Here is a 12,411-nt window from a genome sequence, read left to right as displayed (position 1 = left end):
ACATACAGGAATCCCGAAATCTTAGTATCCCAGTTATTTTTCCCCCTCCCGAATAACTGGAACACTTGGTTATGATAATTCTGAGGCAGAGCTATCAGGTATTTTAATGGACTACTCATAATGAGGGCCTATGTGCATTCTCTATTTATTGCTGCCACCGAACAATTCCCCAGGGTTTCAATACTTAAATTTGCCAAAGATTATAGACTGATACATGCCATGTCTTATATACAGTGTAACAGAAGAAAGTGCTCCATTGCTAATACTTTACTGTTGCAATTTCAGTTTTTCACCCCACAAGACCTTTCCCTACATCCTCTTCCCTCACATGACCACTTTGAATCCCTGTACACCAACAATAAATAGTCAGTTGCAAACAAATTGTGATTTCTCAAGTTGGATGGCCCTGATCAATAGCAGCTCTGGCTGCATTTTTACAAGTACATAAGTAAGGCTATAGAGGATTAGTGTATATAATAAAATTCTAGTGGATTAATGGTTGATATCACACGCGCCATTAGTTAATGATGCACTGACTCCCCTATTCATATTTTCTGGTTGCAACAAATGCAACAGTGGACTTGATTGTCTGTGAGGTATTTTGACCCCGAGATCTTCAGAATGTCCTCAATTCCAAGCAATCAGTTTTTAAAGGTTTTTATGATGTATCTATGAGTCAGACATCCATCAAGAAAGTAGTTAAGATATTGGGACTTGGTGAAGCAACAACAGGTCTCTAAAAACAGATTATTGAACCAAATTTTGTAATTTAAACAAAAATGATACAAAAAGATCTGCTGAGATGCAATAGATATAAGTTAGTACAATAAGATTATTTGTCTTCAAAACACTACCTTTTAGATTATCCAATTATTATTGTAAAAAACCACAGAGTAGCTTATTTCAGAAGGATTTTTTACGTGCTTCAACAATTCTAGATTTGAAGATATGTAATTCAAGGTTTACATGAATTGGAAAGCCTGTAGAATACTTGTTAGTAAATTATTTTTACCTTCATGAATAATATGTTTATGGTGAAAAAAGCCCCAAGGTGAAAGAAGCTAATGACAGTGAGATTTATATGCACTAAATTGTATGTTTAAAACACTAGGGGTGTTAAAACCTTACCATGTAAAGGTAAGACAACCATTATATGATTGCCTAGTATATTAGCTCCCACAAAATAGCATATCTAAAGAACTGGCTGAGTCACTGCCTTCAACACATCAGCATGTTCAGGATAAGGATATACTCAGGATTGAGGGCCTCATTTATGAGGCTTTGGTGCAGGGCAGTGCTGCAAGAAATCTTGCTGTGCTACCCTACGTTGAAACAGAAGGGCAGAAATGTACTGTGAAATACAGTTCATTCTTGTCATTTTCCCCTGTGCTGGCACACAATGGGCTGCCATTGGCCAATGCAGGCACCCATGCGTCATGGTGCAAGGATATCTGCATTGCAGGGCTGAATAATTTTGTGCAGGAGGGGAGACCTTCCTGCACAAAATCAATACATTCATACATTTCTCCTCATTTGCCTCCCTAACACTACCCCTGTGGTGGAGTTAGAGTCTGACACATTCCCAGGTTTATGATTTCTCATAAATCTGGGAATGCTTCCGATTCCATGGGTGTTGTATGGGAGCAACCACAGCAATACCCTTAGAACACCCCTTTAACACAGTGTTCTGAGTGGAAGGTACACATATTAACTAGGCCATGGAAAGCAGCTTTACTTGGCCTTGAAAATATGCCCTGGCACATTGCGCCTGTTCAAGCGGCTCAAAAGTTATGTTATATGGGATTTGTAGCGCTCACAATTACTCATGAGTATCCAGGCGCAATAAAAAAGTGCCACAAGGGGCCTCATAAATGAGGCTCTGAATGTTTTGATAAACCCCTACTAAACTTCCTAAAACAGACCATACAATCTTAGGAATATACACAATCCAATAATACGAGGGTTAAGTATTATTGATGAAAGAGATAAATGTTGAATCTTTTGAAGAGCAGCATGTTCTTCATGGGGGAATTAACAAAGCAAGTCTCAACTTGAATGTAGAAGCAAGGGTTGGAGCCGTCCTTTTTTTCTGGTATCTTATTGAGGGGCAGGCAACATTGGATTTGATATGATGAAGCATTTTGTAGTGACAAACCCAGCATTTTACTAAATCATGGGGTTTGCAACCGCAAAATTATATTCTCAGATGGCCAAAACACATTTTGTAATTAAGAAACCCCTTTCGGAAACACAAAAGACATGTTGTGATTCATTATGATGTGAATATGGAGGAAATGTGAAAGGAGCATCAACTTCTAACTTTGATAATCGTGAGGCAGATCATTCTGCAACCTTCTGTAACTGGACATTTTATTATATGACCTATTAGAACAAACAGAGTTTTATATAGCGCAAACTTGACCCGAATCAGGTATCAGAGCACTTTACATATCAGCGGTTGCATTACATGAGGATACATTCATTTTTGTTAGGCACAGGGAGATTAAGGGATCTGCCTAGAATCACAGGAAGTTCAGCGTCATTGCCGAGACTCGAACCCAGTTCCCCAGATTCGAGGTTGACCGCCCTAGCCGTTAGGCCTACATCTCTCCCAAGAGGACACTTGCAAGACTCACAATTCAGCACACAATTTGCTTCATTTTTCCAACATGTCTGTTATTACATAGGACCCTGTGTTGCTAGTGGTTTAACAAAAAATTGGTTCTGTTGGGTAGGACAGGTTATTTGAACAATGCTCATAGATGCAAATGAAAACAAATCAGCTCTCTGATACAGGGACTAGTGTTTAGTGAGAAATCAATTGCTCAAAACACGGAATAACGAGGTTATACGTTCAAAAGTATTGTATTGTACATATTAATTCATGATTACTTCTATACAAAACTGAATTACTTCATTCGTAAGTTAATTTATACATACATAACAGGACCGTAATAAACAATTTTTTTGACTTTTTGTGAAAGAGTGCTCAGTGAACAGGGTAATAAATACAGTGTGGAAAATAAATCAATACAGATGTATATACAGGTACAGTTAGAGTTTGGTCAGATGATGGTTTGATCTCAACCAAGGATTCCTGTTGATTACTGAGGGAATCCTGGTGATTCTAAACCTATGGATTCGTCGACGTTTCGACCCTTGTGTGCCCCTGTAGGTGGTCACGGCGGGTCTTTCTCAAGACAGGGGGGAGGGGGGCGGTTCGAAGATCAAGGCAGGAGTTCCTTGGGTTGATCTGGTATGGCTCAATGGCCTCTCGCATCTAACGCGTGTGTCTCCAAACACGGGTGCAATCTCACTGTCTGGAGCCGGCACCCGTGTTTGGAGACACACACGTTGGAGCCCTAGCCCTCTTGAAGCGCGGAACTGTGACCAGATGGAGTCCTAAAGATCTTAGAGACTGCGGGGGTACATACGGCAAGATAAAATGTAAACTGTATGTACATTTATAAAGAGACAATCATATGCCCAATAACAGACGTATAAACTGTGAATCTTATTATTGCCTTGCACTTATGTTTCCATTTTCAATTTCTTTGTCGCTATATTCCATTATTTTGCCAAGCAGATCAGTCAATCAAAAAAAAGTATATAAGTACATGTATTATGAAAGCCTCAAAAATAGGCAACTGAACAATTCTATAAAAATCAAAAATGACAATGAATTGTACAAAAAATGCTAAAGATATGAGAAGAACCCTCTTTGCTTGAACAATGTAGATTTGCACGCAACTCTCAATACATTTTGGACTGAATTTATTAGTATTGTACTGTCAGAGTAATAATAGAATTGAAGGTAAATGTCTGTTGCACAAGCTGCATAATCTTGAATCATGAATGTCAACATCGACTTCCCACATAAACGTATAAGCCATACAACTGAGCATTATTGACTAGCACTCAGCTACTATATCACAAGCGCAGGAGAATTCATATCCCTGTTCTATAAGACGGAAATAGGGGCACTTAGCCCGCAAAACTGAAAAGCCAATACTGGCTTCCAACAAGTAATTGCCAAAAATAACATAAAACTTGGCTCAACGCTTATGATGGGAACTCGGTAATGGCTTTAATTAAGCCAAGAGTTAACTACCCCTCCCACAATGCCTCCTAATTGTCTGCGTGATGATGAGGGTATAAATAACAGAAACTAAAAACGGACTTGTAACTACTATGATCAGGAACATTTACTGTTCGAAACGCGTAGGTGAAGGAAGTTTTGTTTTAAGCTGGAATAAATCGCTTGAAAACAGATCCGAGAAGAGTGCAGCGTATTTATTTTTTGTATAGCAATATATATATATATATATATATATATATCTGGAACACTCCAAACTTTCTCATGCAAGTAAGGCACTGACTCCGTGAAAATAGTTGATTCCAAATAAGTTTATTCTCTCATTTAGGCTGCTTGACGCGTTTCGGCGGTAAGCACCTGCCTTATATATATATAAAGCTGTTCAGCTCTCTCGCTGTGCTGATGCACTTGTGACTACCTAGTGGCAAAGCAGGTACCATTCTGTCATACTGTACAGTGTCTGCATTGTGTCAGAATTGTTTTTGTTCACGGCTAGATATCTTCCAGCACAAAAACAATCCTCATAGGCATATTCCTCTTCCCATGTTTGTTGGTTACTGCAGCGCACATGGAAAGAGGAAATATTGAGGAGATATTACGCTATTTTGCCTTGTAATCCCTCTCTCAGGTAGGGGAACTATTTTGAAGCAAACACAGGTTTCCTGCTTATAGCAAATCTGGGCTTGCGCTAAAATATGTGTGGGTGCATGGGAATGTCCATGCTCCACTCAGGTAATGCCTACTTGACATAGTGCAATGCAAGGCACTGTGTTGCTTTACTTCTTTGTGGACTGCAAAGTAAGGTGACACAAATTGGCTTTTCCGGGGAATTGTAAATCTCAAATAGCATTTTGCATGGTGACTGCACCAAAAATAGAAGCTGCAAGCATGATGCAAAATATGAGTAAACCTGAGCCCAAATCTTCTGTGCATTAGGACTCAGAAAAAAATCCACCATTTCCTACATAAAAGTGAAAAAAGGCCCATTTCTGCACTTTTCAAACCTTTTGACTTCCTGTCTTTCACCAGGACCAATTCACTTGTATCCAATCAGGGTTCCATCACAATCGACCTCAAATTGCCACTAGGTCCTGGTCCATCCATTTAATAGAATGCCATGTTGTGCTTTTTTGCACTATGTCATTTAAATCTTAAACGATTCATATGTCTGGGTTCTGGATTTTTGTGATTTTGGTCTTCTTTTACCCGTAACAATTTTCTCTTCATATTAAAATTTAGCTTTTTCGTGACTGTTTTCTGCTGTGTATCCACTGCTTAATTACTGTACACATTGCCTTTGAATGTACCCTTCTTGCTTTGTGCCACATTACCTGGAAGTGATTATTGGTTGAATGCAGGCTTCTCCAATGAGTAGCTTGTGAGCTACTGGTGTGCTGCTCAGCCTAATAAATTACACGTTTTTCTTATGGCTAATTTAATAAATGCATACCAACATTCAAAAGCATGTATTTTTCAAAACTCCTAAGTTGATGTTTGGAGGAAAAAGCTTTTACTTGGCTGAAAATATTTCTAACAACATTGAAAAGTGTGTATTCAAGAGGAAATTGTGTGCATTGTCGAAACTCATAAGATATTTCAAGGAAAATGCTTGAACTTTTAAAATATTTAAAAGTCAATATTCATATGATGAATCATGTAGCAATGGAGAAACTTATTATGTATATTTTTACTTTGGTGCTACAAGGGTAGCATCTATGATTGCAAGCATTCCAGGCTGACAAAAACGTTTTTTCACATTGCGATTGGCAACCCTGCCTGATGCGCTGAGGTGATCATTGCTGGTAATCTAACATAGCGTGGCACTAATGTAATCCTATAGGGTGTGTTCACTATTGCATCACTAATAATATTGATAGTTCAGGATAATTTGTATAGCTCATGTCACAGAAAAGGTTGGAGACCCTTAGTTTATTGTATTTCATTATGGGACATCTAGTAGGTGGTGTTATTACCCTTTAAGATAAACATGTACCCACCCCAAATAATAATGCACTCTACAACTCCTTCACAAGTAGAAAGGCACTAAGACAGCCATTCTTTCTTAACCATTATGCTGTGATCTGAGATATCCAAATAGACATGTACACTGGACCAGGTGGGCAACACCCACTTCAGTAGTATTGTGAAAGTACAGATGCATACATCATTGACTTTCTGGGGTTGTTAACCCTGCACAGAAAAATGTATAATTCATCCTCACAAAAAAGTTTCTCTATTATGCCTACCAGTTCAGGCTGGACTGTTCCCATGAGGCACAGGGTCAAGACTGATTTGCATATGACCAGGTCTAAACTGGGGTGGCATGGTGAGCAAAAGAATGATGGATTTAACCCAGATCTCTTGACTGGGGGTTAATGTTTTGATGTGTTCTGCTTTGCATCCATCAATTGTGTGTCTTTTGTTTTCTCGCCCTAAGTGTGGCAGGTGTGCTCAGCAGTGGATCCTGGGCTCACTGTGCCACTGGAATCAAGCTATCATGGCTGAAGAGGGGTGAAACCCTAAAACCGGTCCTAGGATGCTTATTTACGGTCCAGGGAGGACCTGGCTTTGCAGTTCTGGCTGGACTGTTCCCATGAGGCACAGGGACATGACTGATTTGCTTATGGCCAGGTCTAAACTGGCATGGTGAGAAAAAGAATGGTGGATTTAACCCATATCCCTTGACTGGGGTGAATGTTTTGATTTGTTCTGCATTCCGTCCATCAATTGTGTGTCTTCTGCAGTATAGAGGAACATCTTTCTTTCTGTGAAAGAGCTAAACATGCATGTTAAACAAGCCAGTACTGAATCACAAAACCCAGTTTGCAACTCTATAGCATGTTACTAAATCGCAAATTGGGCTTTTTACATCATAAACAAATCGTTGGTAGACGCAAACGGCACGATTCAAAATGCTCTGTACATGTAGCCCTAAGCACCTGAGTGTGTGGATAAATTTGGAAGGGGCGTGTTGTAGGCATTCCTTTCAAATACTGAACAGAAATGGCATGTAAGAGTATTTTGTGACTGAAATGTGGTCGCTAAAAATTCACAACTTGTCACCATCTTAAGGTTGGAGGTAACTCACAGTTACCTTAACAGTCCCTGACATCCACCCGGCTTTTTGCTGTCTGTATTTCACCCAAGGAGCCCTCTGTGTTATTGGCCAGTTTTAGCCCGGCTCACCTGGTTTGGGGCTTCACTTTCCAGCAGCAGCATTGAGAAGACCTCATCGGAGGTTCTGGTGTACTGAGGGGGCTCTGGTTGCTGTGAGATGGCTGAGGAGGTGATCCTGAAACATCCTGGCAAGATCGATGGCCGCTCTGAATGGGAGACGGAGCTGCTGAGGTCGCTGGGGAGATTCCGGCGTGCTGCTGCGGGTACTGAGCCCAGCTTTGCCATGAGTTTGGGCAGGCCATTTTAACAGCTGCGCTGTGCTCTCCCTGGCTCACAGGGGTCACACTGCATGAGGTCTACATTCGGACGGAGATTACTGCTGCACTCCAGTACCGGGTTTTTCAGCTGAAGCGTAGTGCTGCCGATCAGTGCACTGTGATCCGTGCGCCCCCCGGGTCTCCGGAGTCGTGCTTCATGCAGGGCCAGACTGGGTACTGAAACCGGCCCTGGCAAAGTGCTCGGCCGGCCCACCCGGGCTTGGGGGTGCCGCCGAGCTATTTACCAGGGTCGGTTTTTGCCCGATTTTGTTACAGGGCCGATTTTGCAGCTATGCTGCAAAAACGGCCCTGTAACAAAAACGGCCCTCAGGGGCCAAAAACTGGCCCCCACCCATGCGGTGCACCGGGGGATTGCCCGGTGCCCGCTACGGCCAGTCCGGGCCTGGCTGCATGGGGGTGTTGAAGAGTGCGGGGTGTCATCGTTCTGGGCTGCGGCTGTAGGGGCACAATCTCCTACTCACAGATATTGTGTGGCAAGATGCATAGCTCCAAACCAATAGCCTGGTATTGGTGGCACTGTTACTGAATTACACAGTAACTAGGTTTGATGCCATTTACTTGATAGCATTTCATTATGACTTATCGCAGGAGTATTTATCCGTCATGCTTTATTTGATGCCTTGTATTCTCTTCCAACTGTGTTGAGGAATCCCTGTGATTCATGTTTCATGTGCACAGCCTTTGTCAAATATCATATTGTGTCTCTTGTTGTATGCGCGCATTTCCTTTTATATGTACTGTTTTGTGACTGCAATACAAACACACAGAGAAAGTGTATTCACAGTAATATTGTGTGCCTGAACGAAGCGCTGTGGTTGAAAGACATGGCTAGCGCTTTTGATAGCATTGAAAGAAAAGAAAAACACATGCATTGCCTCTTCAAGACGTTTCATGCGGTCTTGTGTTTACCGCTACCTTGAAACGTCTCTCACGTTAAGCACATCAGTTTTCAAAAGACAATTCCGAGTAAAAACGATCTGGAACAAAAGTGTAAAGACAATTAGAAACTAAGTGAAAAGACTATTTCAGAACCTTTATTAGGAAGAAGGAACTTGTATAAAGTTGCGTGGCTGGCCCAGCATTTTCCAAAAAGAGAAAACATTTAACATACTGTGGAAAAGGACAGCAATGGTATGTTAAGTGTCCTTCATTTATTTAAAGGTTTTGATGACTAAGTGTGATAAGTGACATTTAGAGTAAATGATTAACCATTGCTTAATTCTATTTTGTAGTAATCCCATCTTGTAAACTGTTGGTTTCATGATAGGGACATACAGGTGAATATGTTTCTCCCATTTGTTACCAGAACTTAGTGAATCTAAAAACAAACAGGTCATTTATGTTTAACGCATTTTGTGTTTCTAATTACAGATCTCCTTTCCAGCTGTCCCTTCCCCAATTCCCTCCCCCCACCTGGCCACTCTAATACTCTGTGTCACTACGACATTTCAGAGTTGGAGCTGCCTGGAGGTGGATCTTTCTAGCATCGAGCAAGCTCAGAGGAATCAGCACCTTGACAGAATACTGAGTCCACAGAGTTTTTTCCTCCTGGTTTGTTCAATCCAAGAATGACCACTCTAGAAGATATTCTTAAGGCGTTAGGGCAGGTGCAGCAGGAGTTGGTAGATTCCAAAGCTCGCACAACAGCTCTAGCAGAGAGTGTCTCGCAATTACAATTACGACTAGATAAAAGAGAAAAGGCTGAACGAAACCCATTTGATGTTCGGTTAGGGAAATTTTCCAGTGTTACACAAACTTTGGGTCAGGGAGCTGTTGGTGGGGGCTCTACCCCCACATCTATCTCAGTTACTGTTCCTACCCCAGTACCGCTAGCTGTTCCTGAAAGATTTTCTGGAGACCCTACCAAATTTCAAGTATTCTTGACGCAAGTGGAATTCCATTTTACTTGCAAACCTACGGCTTTTCCAGATGCTCATTCACAAGTTGCATTTCTTATTTCGTATCTAAATGGTGATGCAACCTCATGGGCTGTCCCCTTGGTGTGGGGGGACAACACAATTTGATACAACTGGAAAGCCTTTGTAGGAGAATTCAAAAGAGTTTTTGATAGACGAGCAGCCACCGCCTCCGCAGATAAAGAACTTTTAGAGTTATGACAAAGACATTGTGATTTAGTTACATACTTAACTAATTTTAACCGATTGGTATCTGAGAGACAATGGCCCGAAGAAAAAAGACCTGCTATATATTACCATGGGCTACGAGATCGGTTAAAAGATGTTCTAGCGCAATAGATCCACAACCAAAAGGATTCACTGAACTGATAAACCTGACCTTACGTTTGGGCCATAGACTCGCTGAGAGAAAAGGACGTCGAACTTCCTTTCGATTTGAAAAAAGTAAACCCATTCTCAGCATTCCATCGCAAGACAATCATGGAGATCCTATAAAAAAGAAACCCGTAGAAAAAATGATTTGTGTTTATGTTGTGGGAGAAAAGGTCATTTTGTGAAAGACTGTCCTACTAAACCAAAACATAGGGTCTTCCAACCATCAAACAAAACCATAAACAGTGTTACTAATTCGGCAAAAAACTAAAAAGATCATAAGAAAAAGAAGGGGACCTTTTGAGTATTTGACAAATCCCTTCCTTACGAATCTCTGCTAACGAACAAGTAGCTCATTTAACAATCAACATGATTCTGACAATAGTTCCAAAACAAAAAAGACATAACATCACTGTACTCTGGGATTCTGGTGCTACACTGAACTTTGTGGACTCAACCTTAGCAAACAATCTGTTTATACCCTGTGAAATCAAGAAAAAACAAGAAATTGTACAGACGCGTCTTAACTTCAGGACCCATTACAAAACAAACTAAAGCTATGCAATTAGAATGTAACATAGCCAATCTACATCATGTTGAAATTATTTCTTTCCATTTGATTGAAGCCCCACAATATGGTTTTATTTTAGGAATGCCATGGTTACAAACCGATAATACTCACATAGATTGGTTACAAACGAAAATTATTGCTCTTTCAGAATCTTGTAAACAACATTGCGTTACTGACTAACTTGAACAATCAGAAAAGAGATCAGAACTCAAGTACACTGTCGCCACTGCTGAAGAAAAAGAAACAACATTACCACCTCAATACGAAAAATATAGAGAAGTCTTCAATGAAAATAAAGCTGACAAATTACCACCTCACAGGGCATCTAATTGTCAAATAGATTTAATTCCAGGAGCAGTAATTCCTAACTGTAGAATCTATGCTTTGGCAGAAAAGGAGAATGAACACTTGGAAGAGTATTTGGATAAATATTTGGCTAATAGTTTCATTCGTCCGTCCAAATCCCCAGCGGCCTCTCCTTTATTTTGTATACCTAAATCCAACAGCGAACTCCGTCTCTGTATAGATTACAGGGCTCCAAATTAAATTCACAATTAAAAACTAAATATCCGCTTCCATTAAAACCAGTTCTTTTAGACTAAGTGAAGTCAGCTGTAATCTATACTGAGCTCGACTTGAAAGGCGCTTATCATTTGGTACGAATGAGATCTGGAGATAAATGGACAACAGCATTTAAACCCAGATATGGTCTTTTTTAATACACAGTCATGCCGTTTGGGCTGTGTAATGTGCCAGCGGCATTTCAATTTTTTCTGAATGACATACTATAAGAATACCAAGATAGATATGTCATTGTATACATAGATGATATTCTCATCTATTCAACTTCACACAAGTGTCATGAACAACAAGTTTCAACAATTTTGAATGTTTTGCAGAGAAATGGTTTGTATTGCAAACTCAATACATGTGACTTTCATGTAACTAAGGTTGAGTTCCTTGGTGTCATTTGAACTCCTGGAGGCTTTCAAATGGCAGAACGAGAAATTCAGGCAGTCCTTAATTGGCCTAGTCCCAAGTCTTTTCGAGATGTCCAGTGTTTCTTGGGATTCGCAAATTTTTATAGGCCTTTCATTAGTCATTTCTCTCATACAATCACACCCATCTCCCATTTGTTCCGAAAGAACATCCCATTTGTTTGGAATTCAGAAGCTCAAAAGGCTTTTGAGCAGCTTAAAAAGGACTTCATGTCTGCTCCTGTCTTTGCACATCCCAATCATGAACAACTTACATTGTAGAAGCGGATGCCTCTGACTCCGCAGTAGGGGCTATCCTATCTCAAAGAGATCTGATCAATGGCAAAGTGCATCCCGTGGCATTCATGTCTAGAAAGCTCTTACCTGCAGAAAGGAATTATACAATTGCAGAAAAAGAACTATTGGCAATAAAAGATGCTTTTTCTGAATGGCGCCATCATCTCTTAGGGGCACAGTGTATACAGACCACCACAATTCACAATTCATGAAAACTGCTCGAACATTAATACCACGTCAAATGTGGATGTTGTTCTTTTCCGAATACAATTTTGTGGTGACCTTTCGTCCTGGCTCAGACAATAAAAAAGCTGATGCTCTTACTCATCAGCAGTCTACACAACCCACCGATGTTGAAAAACCACAGGCTTTTATTGATCCAGACAAGGTGGTTTGTCTAATAACCCCTGAAAAGTTATTAGATTCTGTACGGGACAATTTCCCTGCACACGTGTGGAAGAAATGGCTCATACAAGAAGCTAACCGACAAATCATTCAAGATCTACCTTTTCATGAGAATGCCTTATTTGTACCAACGGAAAAATTACAAAAGACAGTGTTTGAGTGGCATCACAATCATCCATGTGCTGGACATCCAGGTAAGCTAAGAACTATAGAAGCTATTCGACAACATTTCTGGTGGCTAATTTTTAATCAATATATTTATAGGTAACAAGGACCCCCTGTATAATTGAATATAGTAATTCCTAGGTCAGGGAAACACCAT

This window comes from Lissotriton vulgaris, chromosome 7 (genome assembly GCF_964263255.1).
Source record: "Lissotriton vulgaris chromosome 7, aLisVul1.2, whole genome shotgun sequence".
NCBI classification, from domain to species: domain Eukaryota; kingdom Metazoa; phylum Chordata; class Amphibia; order Caudata; family Salamandridae; genus Lissotriton; species Lissotriton vulgaris.
Note: the sequence above shows the minus strand (reverse complement) of the source record.